Source organism: Onychomys torridus, chromosome 6 (genome assembly GCF_903995425.1).
Source record: "Onychomys torridus chromosome 6, mOncTor1.1, whole genome shotgun sequence".
In the NCBI taxonomy this organism is placed as follows: domain Eukaryota; kingdom Metazoa; phylum Chordata; class Mammalia; order Rodentia; family Cricetidae; genus Onychomys; species Onychomys torridus.
Window position 1 is genome coordinate 77,639,153 of NC_050448.1, and position 13,122 is coordinate 77,652,274.

The window sequence follows — 13,122 nt, forward strand, 5'->3', positions numbered from 1 at the left end:
TCACCAAAGTAATACAAATCACTAAATATTCTTCGCAGACTTAAACAATAGTAGAACACTCACTATTAGATCCAGCTCCCTCTTACCATGAGAGGGCAGTGGAATACACATGCGAACTAATTTATCCCACTCAGCTGGAATCCTAGTCTCCTTCATTCTGCTAAAGAATCTTCCTGGATGCAAAGGTCAAAACAGAAATTTCAAAAATTCTGTCTTAGTCCCAAATTTCATCTTGTACAACTCATCTGGGATACTTTCCAAACAGATTAGATTAAAAGCCAGTTGTGATAGCTCATGCCTATGCTGGCAATCCAGAGGCAAGGGTAGGAGGATAGGAAGTTTGAGGCAGGCCAGCTTGGGCTACATTGTGAGACCCTGTCTATAAAAAACAATAACACACACATCTATGTATAAAGACATACACTTGCCGGGTGGTGGTGGCTCACGCCTTGGGTGGATCTCTGTGAGTTCGAGGCCAGCCTGGTCTACAGGGTGAGATCCTGGACAGGCTCCAAAGCTACACAGAGAAACCCTGTCTCGAAACAACAACAAAAGACGTACACTTTAGGTAAGGGAGCAATGGAATTCAGAAAGACCAATGCCTACAATTTATTCCAAACAAGATTCACATTTATTTCCTCACTAGAGGTTTTTTGTTTTGTTTTTTGTTTTTTTTTTAAGGCTCTGTTATTACTTCTCTCTCACCATAGAAAGTAATCCTTTTATTGTCCCTATCTCATGGCTTCACAGCGGATTGGGACATGCTGCTTTTTTTATTTTTTTGTCTTAGTTAAGTTGGTGGTGACAGTCCTCTGAGATGTGTAATCAAACACCTCTCTGTGGCAGGCTTCTATTTTGGTACCTCTGTGTGAATAAGCGAAGGAAACTTGGTTACCAGACACAAAGTCGGATGGGGTGGGTGGGGTGGAGTGAGGCAGGGAGAGGTGGGGTGGAGCGGTTAGATAGTACTGGGAACTAGGCTCCACTCGTCCCAGTCTCGCAGAGTGAAACTGGGCTACTCTTGCAGCAGGCACAGAGCCATGTGCATACCTGAGCAAGTTCGTGTTGCAGGCGGGAGCGCTTAAGCGTGAGTCTCAACCGGGTGTGGCGACCGAGTCGGCACCGGGAGTGGGCATCAAAGGCATCTGGCTCGGGATTCCAGACCCGGGGCCAGGTGCGTTATTGGCATCTCTCTACTAACTAACATTCCCGAGGAATGTTTGCTCCTTGAGCTGCTTTATGGTTTTATTAAAGAAGGCACTGTTTGGTTCCTGATTCAACTAGGCTCTCCCTTGCGATGCGGGTCTGTGGCGTGGGGTCGGTCCGACTGCAGATTCGGAAATAGAGCTTTGGATCCAGGCTTGGGCCAAGGTCGCAGCGTGGAACCAACGTGCACTCTCGCGCACCAGAGCCGGGGGCCGGGAGACCGCCAGGCGTGGGTTCTGGGCAGTGAGGAGAGACCTGGGAGGGGCGGGGCCTACTGGAAGGGCTTGGGGGCGTGGCCAGACCGAGAAAGGGGCGTGTCAGAGGGCGGGGACTGCGGACCTGCGGGGGCGGGACGAAGAGGCCAGAGCTGGATCCAGAGGCCACGGACGCGAGTGTCCCATCCCTGCGAGAGGCGGTGTCGCGGCCCAGGCAGGTAGGCGACGGGATGCGGCCGGGGAGTGAGGCAGTGGGTCCTCGGTCGCTCAGCTGTTGGCGTCGCCCCAGGGGCGTCCCGCGTGTCCGTGGTCGGCCGGGAGCTGGGCATTTCGGACCAAGGGAAGGCGGGTGTCAGCCTCCTTGCGAGCGGCAGGCGCGGGCCGGGGCGGGGGCCGAGGAGCCGGGGCGCTCGCCGTGGGGAGGAAACGCGCCTTTCAGGCGGTCTTGAACTTGGACGTGCCCGAACGGAGCACTTCCAACAGCCGGGAAGTGTGTAAGCGCGCACTTTGCCTCCAAACAGCCTGGCAAGCTCAACAGTGGAAGTCGTCAAGTAGTTTTTTTAAGTTAAAAATCCAGGAGTGGACCTGGAAGCACGACTATGGAGTAATCAGGAGAGAAGATGATGGTTAGATTATGAGCCAAAAGGCTCCACTCTGGAGCTCAGACCCGCAAACAAAACGTCGCACCTCTGCCAGGGTAACTTTTCCCAGCTCGTTTTCCCCTAAGTGTAAAACTGGGACGCCCATGACTGTTCTCACGGTCAAAAGAGAGGCGTGACAGCGTTCTGCAAATGTCAGGCATTGTTGTTTGATACACATGCACCCAGGAGCGTGTACAGTCTGTAAAACTACTAAGTGCCTAGCACACAGTAGGTGCCCTGTAAACTTTTATCTCAAAGCTACTGATTCGCCTTCAGTATGTTAGATAAAGTCCTAACTTCTATCTACTATGTGAATAAGTTATTCAAGCTTCTTTTCCACACAATCACCATTGTTTGAAGAGCGAATCTATTCTTAACTGAGTCATGAACTTTTCTAAAATAGCATACTATCTGTACATTGTTGTGGAATCATGTGCCATGAAGTTTGTACCAATCAGAAAATCTTACTTGGCCTTAGATAAGTAGTCAAAGCTGAAAATATCTGATAAAGTGAGCTGAGAGTATTGTAAATTGAAGGGCTGCTTATTGGAAGATCTGAGTTTTCTAAAACAGTTAATATGTGGCTGTGGGGTTTGTATAGTTTTTATTATATACATTTGTGTCCTTTACTTGTGGGTGTGTGTGTATGAATTTTAGGGGGAGATGGGAAATTTAAAAAAGGAATAACAGCCTGTAACCAGGAGGTTTCTACTAGGGATACTTAAGGGTGATCTGGAGTCATTTCAAAGGCAGAAACCAGGAACTGTAGTAATTGTGTCTCATGGCCTTTCATTAGTCTGTTGAATGTGGCAATAGACTTTTTTTAGATGCAGAAATATCAGTGTTTTTGATTGAGAGCAGTAGGCAGTCTTTCCCTTTTCTTATTTAAAATTAGGGATGTGGATGTAGCTGTTGTTGGTATGTTTGCCTACCATGAACAGAGTCCTGGGTGCAATCCCAGTATTTCGTAAACTGGGCATGGAGGTTCATGCCTGCCACCTCCCCCACCTTCCCACTCCCCCACCCCCCTCATATAAGAGGTGCAAGCTGGGGTTCAGAACTTCAGGTCACTCCTTACTATATAGTGAGTTTGAGGCCAGCCTGGAATACATGTGACTCCATAACAAAGCTAAACAAAACAAAGTAAAATAACTCCCCATATTGCCTGACTAGAGAGATGACTTGGGGGCGTAAGAGCATTTGCTGCCAAGTCTGAAGACCTGAGTTCAATCCCCAGGACCTGTAGGAGAGAACCAGCTCATGCAGATTGCCCTCTGACTCCAAATGTGTCCCAACACATTGCCTTCCCCCACAGATTAATAAATGTAATAACATTTATTTATTATGTGTGTGGGCAAACAGGTCACACACACAGGGTGTGTGTATGGAGGTCAGAAGACAATTTGTGAGACTTAATTTTCTCCTTCCATCCTATGGGTTCTGGGGATTGAACTCAGGCTCAGTGGTGAGCTATCTCATTGGCCCTTCTTTTCTCTTGCTTTGTAGTGTCTCTGACTACTAGACAAGTGCTCTACCACTGAGCCACACCCACAGCCAGAAATCCTATTACTTTTAAGTTATCTGTAGTGATCCTTATGCTATAGACAAGGACTTTGGAGTACTGTACAACACAGTGGAATTTAGTGGAGGACTAGAGGGGAAATGAGTAGGAGTAAATAATTTTGTGCTCTTTTTAGAGTTGTATTTTTGAGGCTAGAGAGAAGGCCCGACCCAGTGGTTAAGAGTACTTGATGCTCTTCCAGAGGACCTGAGTTGAGTTCCCAGCACCTATGTCTGGTAGTTTACAACTGCCTGTAACTCCAGCTTTACGGGATCTGACACCCTCTTTTGCCTTCCAAGAACAACCACATATATGCAACATATGCTCACATAGACATACATACATACATACATACATACATACATGTAAATAAGAATAAATCTTCAGCCTAGTGTAATGTGGCATGCCTTTAATCTCATCACATGGGAGGCAGAGGCAAGTGGATCTCTATGAGGTCAAGGCCTACATAGTGAGTTTCAGGCTAACCAAGCTATATAGTGAGACCCTGTTTCAAAAAAAAAACCAAAAAACAAAAAAAAACCCACTTACAGAAAAAGAGTTTTATTTAAACATTTTCAACAATTCAGTGGGAGAATAGATGTTTTGAAACTTTTTTTTTTGAGACAGGATCTTGCTCTATAACCTAGGTTACATAGCTCAGGCTGGCCACTAACCTGTAGTAATTCTATCTAGGTCTGAGTGCTAGGATTGCAGTGTTTGCCCCTGTGCGTGTTTAAAACTATTTTAAAAACCAACTTCAAGCATATACTGCATAATGAAGTCACTGAAAATTTATTTGTTGATCTTACAACCTTTGTCTAACTAACACTTCACACTCGTCCTACTTACTGAGCAACTATCAAGGCCTAGTTTAGAACCTACACTGTAGGCATGCATGGGAAGGATGCCCTCCTACCTAGGAGAGTATGCGTTCCTTCTACTGAGTGCGCTAAATAAGTACTGAAAAGCTATTTGGAAAGCTCAGTGCAGTGTCCTGAATTCATTTGTGTATTAGCTTTTTAGCCCTCACTAAAGGCACCACTGAGGGATGCTTCATCACTAGCTGCTCACTGAGAGGCATAGAGAAACTAAGTAACCTGCTTGCCGCCAGTTCAAGTAGCAGAGGTGCCAGGCTGCCAGGCTGCAATAACACTGAGCTCAGCCCTCAATCTCTGCCCTATATGAGTTTCAAATTCTGTAAGACACAGTGAAATTCAAGAGGTATGAAAAGACAGAGGTTTTATGAACTTCAAATGAGACAGATAGACAGACACACACACACACAGAGAGAGAGAGAGAGAGAGAGAGAGAGAGAAGAGAGAGAGAGAGGAGAAAGGAGGAGGAGGAGGAGGGAGAGACAGAAAAACTGGTATTACAAGATATAGAGGCACGTCCAAGCTACAATTTAATTATACTTTGTAAGTAAAACTTTTTTTTCCTCTGGTGAATGACATGGGATTCTTCTTGTTTTTAAACTCCCAGCCTCATAGGGCATTATCTTAGCAATATAAGATGTGTCTATTTTTTCAATAAGAAGTTTAAAATACCTGTTCTCAAACGGTGACTGAAATGTTACATGCAAGAGAAATGTACCGTCTTGGTGGAATATACCTACAGTCCCGGCACTTGGAAGTCTAAGACTGAGGCTGGTGGCCGTGAAATTCTGTAGACTTGCTTGGGCTAAGTAGGGAAATCTGTCCCAAAACAAAACAAATAAAGTCACTATAGTTTTAGTATGATAATAGAGGTGTAAACAAATTCAATGGGAAACAATGATGAGAAACAATTATTCTACATGTGGTAGGGAGGAGGGTTGTAGAAAAGATTGAATCAAATACTATATTTGAATTGGATTTTGAAGGATGACTGGAGTTTGCCAAGCTGGGGGAAGGTATGAATGAGAGCCAGGAATCTGTGTGACTCTACGGTAAGTTTGAGAAATGTGTTCTAGTTACTAAAGTCAGAGGTCCAGAGATGGGTGGTTGGGCTAAAAATAATCTAGAAAAAGAAAATTGCAGAGCACAAGTGTTTGTTACATTAGATCACTGCAATTTGCTAGGTAAGCGTGGGGGTTCAGGGCCCTGGCTTGGAATAAAGAAATGAGTGATTTAAGTTCAGTTCGGCAAAATCTTTCACTGGAGAATATGGTATTGAAGGCATTTTTAATACTTTGAAGTAGCATGTAATTTTTTTTTGAATTCTCTAGAACACTTTATTTCATGAAGCACATTCTTTTTTTTTTTTTTTTTCTGAGACAGGGTTTCTCTGTGTAGCTTTGGAGCCTGTCCTGGAACTTGCTTTGTAGACCAGGCTGCCCTCGAACTCAGAGATCTGCCTGCCTCTGCCTCGGAGTGCTGGGATTACAGGCCTGCGCTACCACTGCCCGGCGAAGCACATTCTTTAAGCTAATATGGTCTCACTGTTCCTTCTATCTTCATGTCTGCAAACTCAGCCATCTTTGCAAAGTCTGCAGTAGCAATGTCCGCATCAAGGCAAGGCTAACATGCGGACTCCAATTTTGAGGTCAACCTCTCTAATTTAGAGGTGTGCTCCATGTGTCTGATGTCTGTCGACTTTGGTCTCGTGAAAAGTGGACATATTTCATCACTCTCCAGTGGAGCCAGGAGACTGTCTTCCAGTGGGAGAAGTTTGGGGTATCTGTCTTTCTCAGTCTCTTCTCTGAAGTAGCATGTATTTTTAACAAATACCCAGTGTAAAGCTATGATTGGGGGGGTGGGATGAGTCTGTTGACACCAGTTATGGGAAAGAATCTGTGTGTAAGGACTCTGCAACCGAGTCTAGAGACAACGGAGAGCCAGAGAAGGGTTGGAAGTAATTAGACAAGATTACACCGTGATGGTGCTGGGTGGTGGCCGCATTGAATGAAGCCAGGCAAAAGGCAGCGGGAAGAGTTTGGAGGTTGATCAGATAGGTAGGCCAAGCTTGCTATTGAGGTACTCCTGATGGAGCAGATGTGAAGAGGAGAGGGCAGCCAGGAAGGTAGGGCTTGGGAGTGCTCCAGGATCCGTTAGCTGCAAAAAAAGGCAATGAGTTTGTTTCCTAGCTTGGAAAACTCAGTGAATGCAGACTCTGGCTTTATTGCTTTTATGTGATGGGGTGATAATTGTCTCTGTTCTGAACCTGTTGGGTTTGAAATGTCTATACAGTAATGAGATGCAGATGTTTGGCAGGATCCAGAGCCTAGGATGAGGGTGATTGGTGATGTAGGTCTCAGAGATAACCAGCTGTGATTCACATCAGTACACCGACTCAGGAAGAGATCCTGTTGATTGTAGTCATAAAGCCTCCAGAAAGTTTTAATGAAGAGTACAGCTTTCAGGCTGAGATGTAGCCTGGTTGGTAGAATGCCTGTATCACTTGCTTGAAGCCCTGTGATCAGCCTCCACCATCACATTCGACTAGGTGTGGTGGTCCTCGCCTAGATTCTTAGCACCAGGAAGCAGAGGCAGGGGAATCAGAAATTTAAGGTCTTCCTGGACTGTATAGGAGTTTGAGGCCAGCTTGAGCCTTACCCTAGCCCTTGGTTATTTTTTGTTTTTAAAAAAGAAGCCCTGCCAGGCGGTGGTGGTAAACACCTTTAATCCCAGCACTCAGGAAGCAGAGCCAGGCAGATCTCTGTGAGTTCGAGGCCAGCCTGGGCTACAGAGTGAGTTCCAGGAAAGGCACAAAACTAAAAAAAAAAGAATACAGAAACCCTGTCTCGAAGAAAAAAAAAAAAAAAAAAAAAAACAACCAAAACAAACAAAAATAAACCCCCCAAAAAAAACAAAAACAAAAAACCCTGAAAAACAAGCCCTTTCAAGTGTTTTTCAAGAGGGGCTGGGTGTAGCTCAGTTGGTAGAGTGCTCACCTAGCATGTGAGAGACTTTGGATTTGATCCCAGATTCACATAAGCTGGATGTGGTGGTAAAAGTCTGTGCCCCTAGAATGTGGTAGATGGAGGTAGGGGGGTCAGGAGCTCCAGGCCGCCTTCAGCTGTACAGTGAGCTCACAGCCAGTCTGGACTACCCTGTCTCATAGACAAAGACACTGGGGCTGGAGGGATTATTGTTCAGGGGTTAGAAATACTTGTGTTGGGCGTTGGTGGAGCACACCTTTAATCCCAGCACTCCGGAGGCAGAGGCAGGCAGATCTCTGTGAGTTCGAGGCCAGCCTGGGCTACAGAGTGAGTTCCAGGAAAGGCGCAAAACTAAAAAAAAAGAATACTTGTTGCTCTTGCAGGAAGCCCTGGCTTCAGTTTCCAGCACTGGCCTGACACAGTCCAGGGAATCTGATGCCCTCTGCTGGCCTCTCAGGGCACTGCATACACGTGCCACATTAATATACATGCAGGCAAAACACTCATACACATAAAAATAAGTCTTTTAAAACCCTAAGTAAACAGATATTTTCAAAGAAAAATAAAAAAGACTTAATTTACTGCTCTTCTATGTATTTAAGGGCAGTTTTGAGGACGAGCCATTATTGGTTAATATGGCTTAAAAGCTTGACCTTGCCAGCCTTAGTGGCACACACTTCTAATCTCATCAGAGGAAGATGTGTTTCTTTGTTCAAGGTTAGCCTAGTTTACAAAGGGCCAACCAGGGATATACAGTAAGACCCTGTCTTAAAAAGAAATGATTCCTTTCCCATCACATTAGCAGGTACCTTGAAGGTTTGTTCCAGAAGACATTAGATTCTTGAAGTTTGTTCTTTTTATTTATTTTTTATTTTTTATTTTTTTTCCCAGAGCTGAGGACTGAACCCAGGGCCTTGCGCTTGCTAGGCAAGCGCTCTACCACTGAGCTAAATCCCCAACCCCTGAGGTTTGTTCTTTATTTACCCTGAAGAATGATGTCATGACTTTTTTGTATTAAGACTAAAAAACTTCCATTACTAAGTGTGTTGCTATTTTTACTGCTCACGGCAGCTCATTGTTTCAGCTGGGATTTTCAACCCTTATCCAATTAAATGCAAAAGAATGAACCAGACTCCTAAGTGAACCTGATAAGCACATAGTAGCATTGACCATGTGTTTTCCAGACTGGAATTAGGAAAAGTTTTTATATCATTATGGTGAATCTTCCCTAATTTTAATTTTACATTATTTATGTGGGAATTGAAAACAATGATAAGATAATATTTGATCTAAACTTTATGCTGTACTTTATCTTATATGGTGATGAAAGTTACTGTTTTGTGAACCGTGTGTGTGTGTGTGTGTGTGTGTGTGTGTGTGTGTGTGTGTAAAACCACACTAGCATTCTCTTCAGCGGTTGCTGCTTTTAGGCAACTTTCCTTTGATTCTCCCCACCCTCCATCATGGCCGCCCACTGTCTTCCCCCCCCCCCATCATGACCGACCACTGTCTTCCCCCCCCCCCATCATGGCCGCCCACTGTCTTCCCCCACCCCCATCATGGCCGCCCACTGTCTTCCCCCACCCTCTACCATGGCCGCCCACTGTCTTCCCCCACCCCCACCATGGCTGCCCACTGCCATCTCCCACCGCACAAGAACAGAGTCAACTGACTTGGTCTCACGGTACGCGTATTTCCTCATCTTCCCTCCCGTAAGAACTGTCACTGTCCTCAAATGCATTAGTATCTTTCCTTCATGAGACTTACCTTTATCCCCCTTTCTTACAAGTTCTTTCTTTCCCTCCCTCCTCTCCTTTGGCCTGCCCCTAAAGCAGTGGTTCTCAACCTGTGGGCCATGACCCTTTGGGGGTGGGGGCCAAATGACCTTTTCACAGGGGACCCTAGGACCATTGGAAAACAACAACCTACATTATGATTTATAACAGTAGCAAAATTACAGTTATGAACTAGCAACAAAATAATTTTGTGTAGCCGGGCGGCGGTGGCGCACGCCTTTAATCCCAGCACTCGGGAGGCAGAGGCAGGCGGATCTCTATGAGTTCGAGGCCAGCCTGGTCTACAGAGTGAGTTCCAGGAAAGGGTCAAAGCTACAGAGAAACCCTGTCTCAAAAAACAAACAAACAAACAAAAAATGTAGTTGGGGTCAGCACAGCATGAGGAACTGTATTAAGGGGTCATGCAAAAGGAAGGTTGAGAACCACTGCACTAGAGTTTCCAAAAACGTAAGATTTTCCCTCCAACTTTCAAGTGTTCTATGTGAAGTTGTTCCCTGATGTTTGTTTTCATATCTCTTTTCCTGACCTTTAGATAAATGTCATACTTAGACTTTGCCATCGTCTTCAGAGTTTGCTGTCCCCAGTCCAGATCCTCTATCTGCGTTAGTTACTTTTCTCACTGCTGGGACCAGATCCCAGACCAGAAGCACTGGGTGAGGTGTTTCAGCTCCCAGACTTCAGGGATACAGTCCACCATGCTCCGGTAGGCATGGCTGCCAAAACGTGAGGCAGGTGGTCACATATGTCTGCCAGCAGGAAGCAGAGACGACAGGAAGTCGAGCCAGGCTTAGCAAACATAAGGCCGGCCTCCAGTGACTCACTTCCTCCAGCGAGGCTCCACCTCCTAAGGCCTCCATAATCTCCCAAAACAGCGCGACCATCTGGGATTAAGTGTCCAAACATTTGAGCATGTGGGGGACAGTTCACATTTAAATCACACCATGATCCTTTTGAAAACCTGTATTGTATTCCCTGTGGCCACATGCAGGGACCCTACCTCAATGACGCTTAGCTGTGTGACGTGAGTCTGCCATTTACTTCCTTTTAGGACCTGTCCTCCTGTGATGGCTGCCCTGTCTGTTCTAGCTGGTGGGTTCTAATTTGTGAGAGATAGTCCCAGAGATCCCAACTTCTGTCATTTAAAGTCCTCTGCAGGGCTGGGGCTGTAGTCAGGGTAGAGCACTTGTATAGCATGTGTGAAGCCCTGGGTTCAAGCCCTAGTACTTCCAGAAAAAAAAAAAGCCCCCCTGTGCCAAGGGAACCCATGTGCTTTTGTGTTTTGTGTTTTGTGTTTTGTTTTTTTCCACAAAGCGTGATTGAAATACTCATTGCTCTCTAAGCCTTGGCTTCCCTCTCTCCTCTCTCAGCAGACCGTCTTGCTTATTATTCAAAGCAAAGAAAACCCCTCCACTAGAACTTCATCATCGTGTAGCTCCTAAGCCTGCCAATCTGCCTGCACTCCTTGTCCTTGGTTTGTCTGTACTGTCCCAGCGGAAGAACGGAAGAGCACCCCGCTCCTGGGCACTGCTCACCCTCCACGTCCCTCTGGAGGTTCCTGCCTTCTCTCCCTTCTGGGCTTCTGTTCTCTACCCTTGTTTCTAACCCCTTCCTTCCTGACGCCTTCCCACCCAGGTTTAAATATAACTTCTTTCCTGTCTTAAAGAGAAAAGCTCTCCTGCACCCAATGTTCCTTCCCAGCTCTCACTGTATTGTCCACACGCTGCCTAGGGTTAACTCCTTGAAGGGTCGTTTACAAAGTTGCTGCTCCAGATCTCCACGGCCCCAACTTCTCAGTCCACTGCCATCTCTCCTTCAGTCTCCTCCTTGCCACTTAGCCTGCTCCTGCCCAGGTCCTGATCACCAACAGACACTCAAGTCTTGGTCTTCCTGGCTTCTTGGCTTCCATGATTCCAAACACTCCTGGTATCTCTCCTGTCTTTTGTCTACTTTTGTGATTGAGTTACCATCTATGATACATGTTCATTGACTCAGAATGTCTGAGAACTGGCTTGTTCTGAACTGGCAGTGTTTCTGGAATTTATGAGTTACTAATTTCGACAGAGCGATGGCTTATAAAACTAATTAAAAATAATCATATTTGTATAGCAATGAAGAATGAATAAGTTTGAGCCAGATGTGACAGCATGCACATATAATACCAGCTACTTTATAGATACTGAGGCAGGAAGATTACAAGTTCAAGGCCAGCCAGGCCTGTATACTGAGGCCTCATCTCAATAAACAAATACAAAATAAAGAAACGAGGTTGAGAAGTTTCCTTGGAAACCATGCAATGCCATTGTGTAGCAGAGGGCCTGGAGCTCAAAGACAACAGTGTAAGTGGCGGCGAGATAAGGAGGGACTAGATTCCTATTTGCTGGCGAGAGTGTAATTTGGTCCAACCGCTTTGGAAAAGTACTTGTCAGTGTATTTTAGTAATAGATCCAAACTCATAACATAGCAATTCTAGATAATACCAAAAATATGATTATGTCTATCAAAGATATATGTAAGATGTTGATAACAGCTTTTTTATTTTGTGATGCCAGGAGCCAAACCAGTGTATGGCACGTGCTAGGCACGTAAGTGTTCTACAATGAGCTCTACCCCAGCCCTCCTTATTCAGCATAGGCCAAATCTGCAGTGCACACACTTCAGCAGGAGACTTGAAAAAGTAAATGCTGGTATTTTTACCATTAAATAGAATTTTATACAGCAACAAAAAAGGTAAAACCCTCCTAATTACAGCAAAGTAAACCATATAGATACTTTTTTGGACGAAAGAAACTACGCATAAGAAAATACATACGGGTTGGGGATTTAGAAGGCCCTGGGTTCAATTCTCAGCTACCCCCCCCCAAAAAAAAAGAAAGAAAAGAAAATATATACTGCTGCTGGAGAGATGGTTAAGAGCATGCACTGCTCTTAAGGAGCATCAGAGTTTGATTCCTAGCACCATATCAGGTGGCTCACAATTACGTGTAGCTTCAGCTCCATGACAGTCTGGCACCTCTAGCTCCTTTGGGCACCCACATATAATCACACACACACACACACACACACACACACACACACACACACACACATATACACACACTTACACGAAATTAAAAATAATCCTTAAAAAAAAAGATGACATGCTGTATTTATTTATTTATTTGTTTGTTTGTTTGTTTTCAAGACAGGCTTTCTGTGTGTAGCTTTGACGCCTTTCCTGGAACTCACTCTGTAGACCAGGCTGGCCTCAAACTCACAGAGATCTGCCTGGCTCTGCCTCCCTTGTGCTGGGATTAAAGGTGTGTGCCACCAATACCCGGTAGGAATGTATAAATCTTGATTATCAGACATTACTTATTTATCAAGCATATGTTACTTATCTAAATTTTCTAGCAGCTTGGTGTTAACTTGTGGGGGAATTGGCGAAGTTGTCATGCTATATGGTTTCATGGTGGCAGGGATTTTTTTTCCAAATAACTATTTTGTTTAAAGAGGCTGCCATTTGGTACATTTTCATCCTTCAAGGCCTGCAAAAAAATTTCCCAAATGCATAAGGGAACTATTGTAACACATAGTGAGAATTGTTAAAAATAAAGGTAAAAGGTGCCGAAGGATTGAGATCTCAAAGTCAAAATGCTGGAACTTTGTCGAGCAGCAATAGTCTTCATGAGGTCCACGCTGGTTACACTGATGGCTCAGCAGTTAAGAGCATGCCTGCTTTTGCTGAGGACCTGGGCGGATGACAGCCATTTGTATGGGTGACCCCACACTCTTCTGGCCTCCACAGGCATTGCATGCACATGGTACACACACATATCCATGCAGGCAAACACTCATTCACATGAAA

General features: G+C 45.1%; 1 protein-coding gene across 1 annotated transcript in view; it reads left to right on the forward strand.

Annotated features, from left to right (window-relative positions):
* The first annotated feature begins 1,560 nt into the window (after window positions 1-1,560).
* Window positions 1,561-13,122, forward strand: part of Dennd2c (DENN domain containing 2C) — a 72,029-nt gene continuing 60,467 nt past the window's right edge. Inside the window, exon 1 of the mRNA XM_036190815.1 lies at window positions 1,561-1,639. The gene's annotated coding sequence lies outside the window, so the exon portion shown is untranslated. The remainder of the gene's footprint in view (window positions 1,640-13,122) is intronic.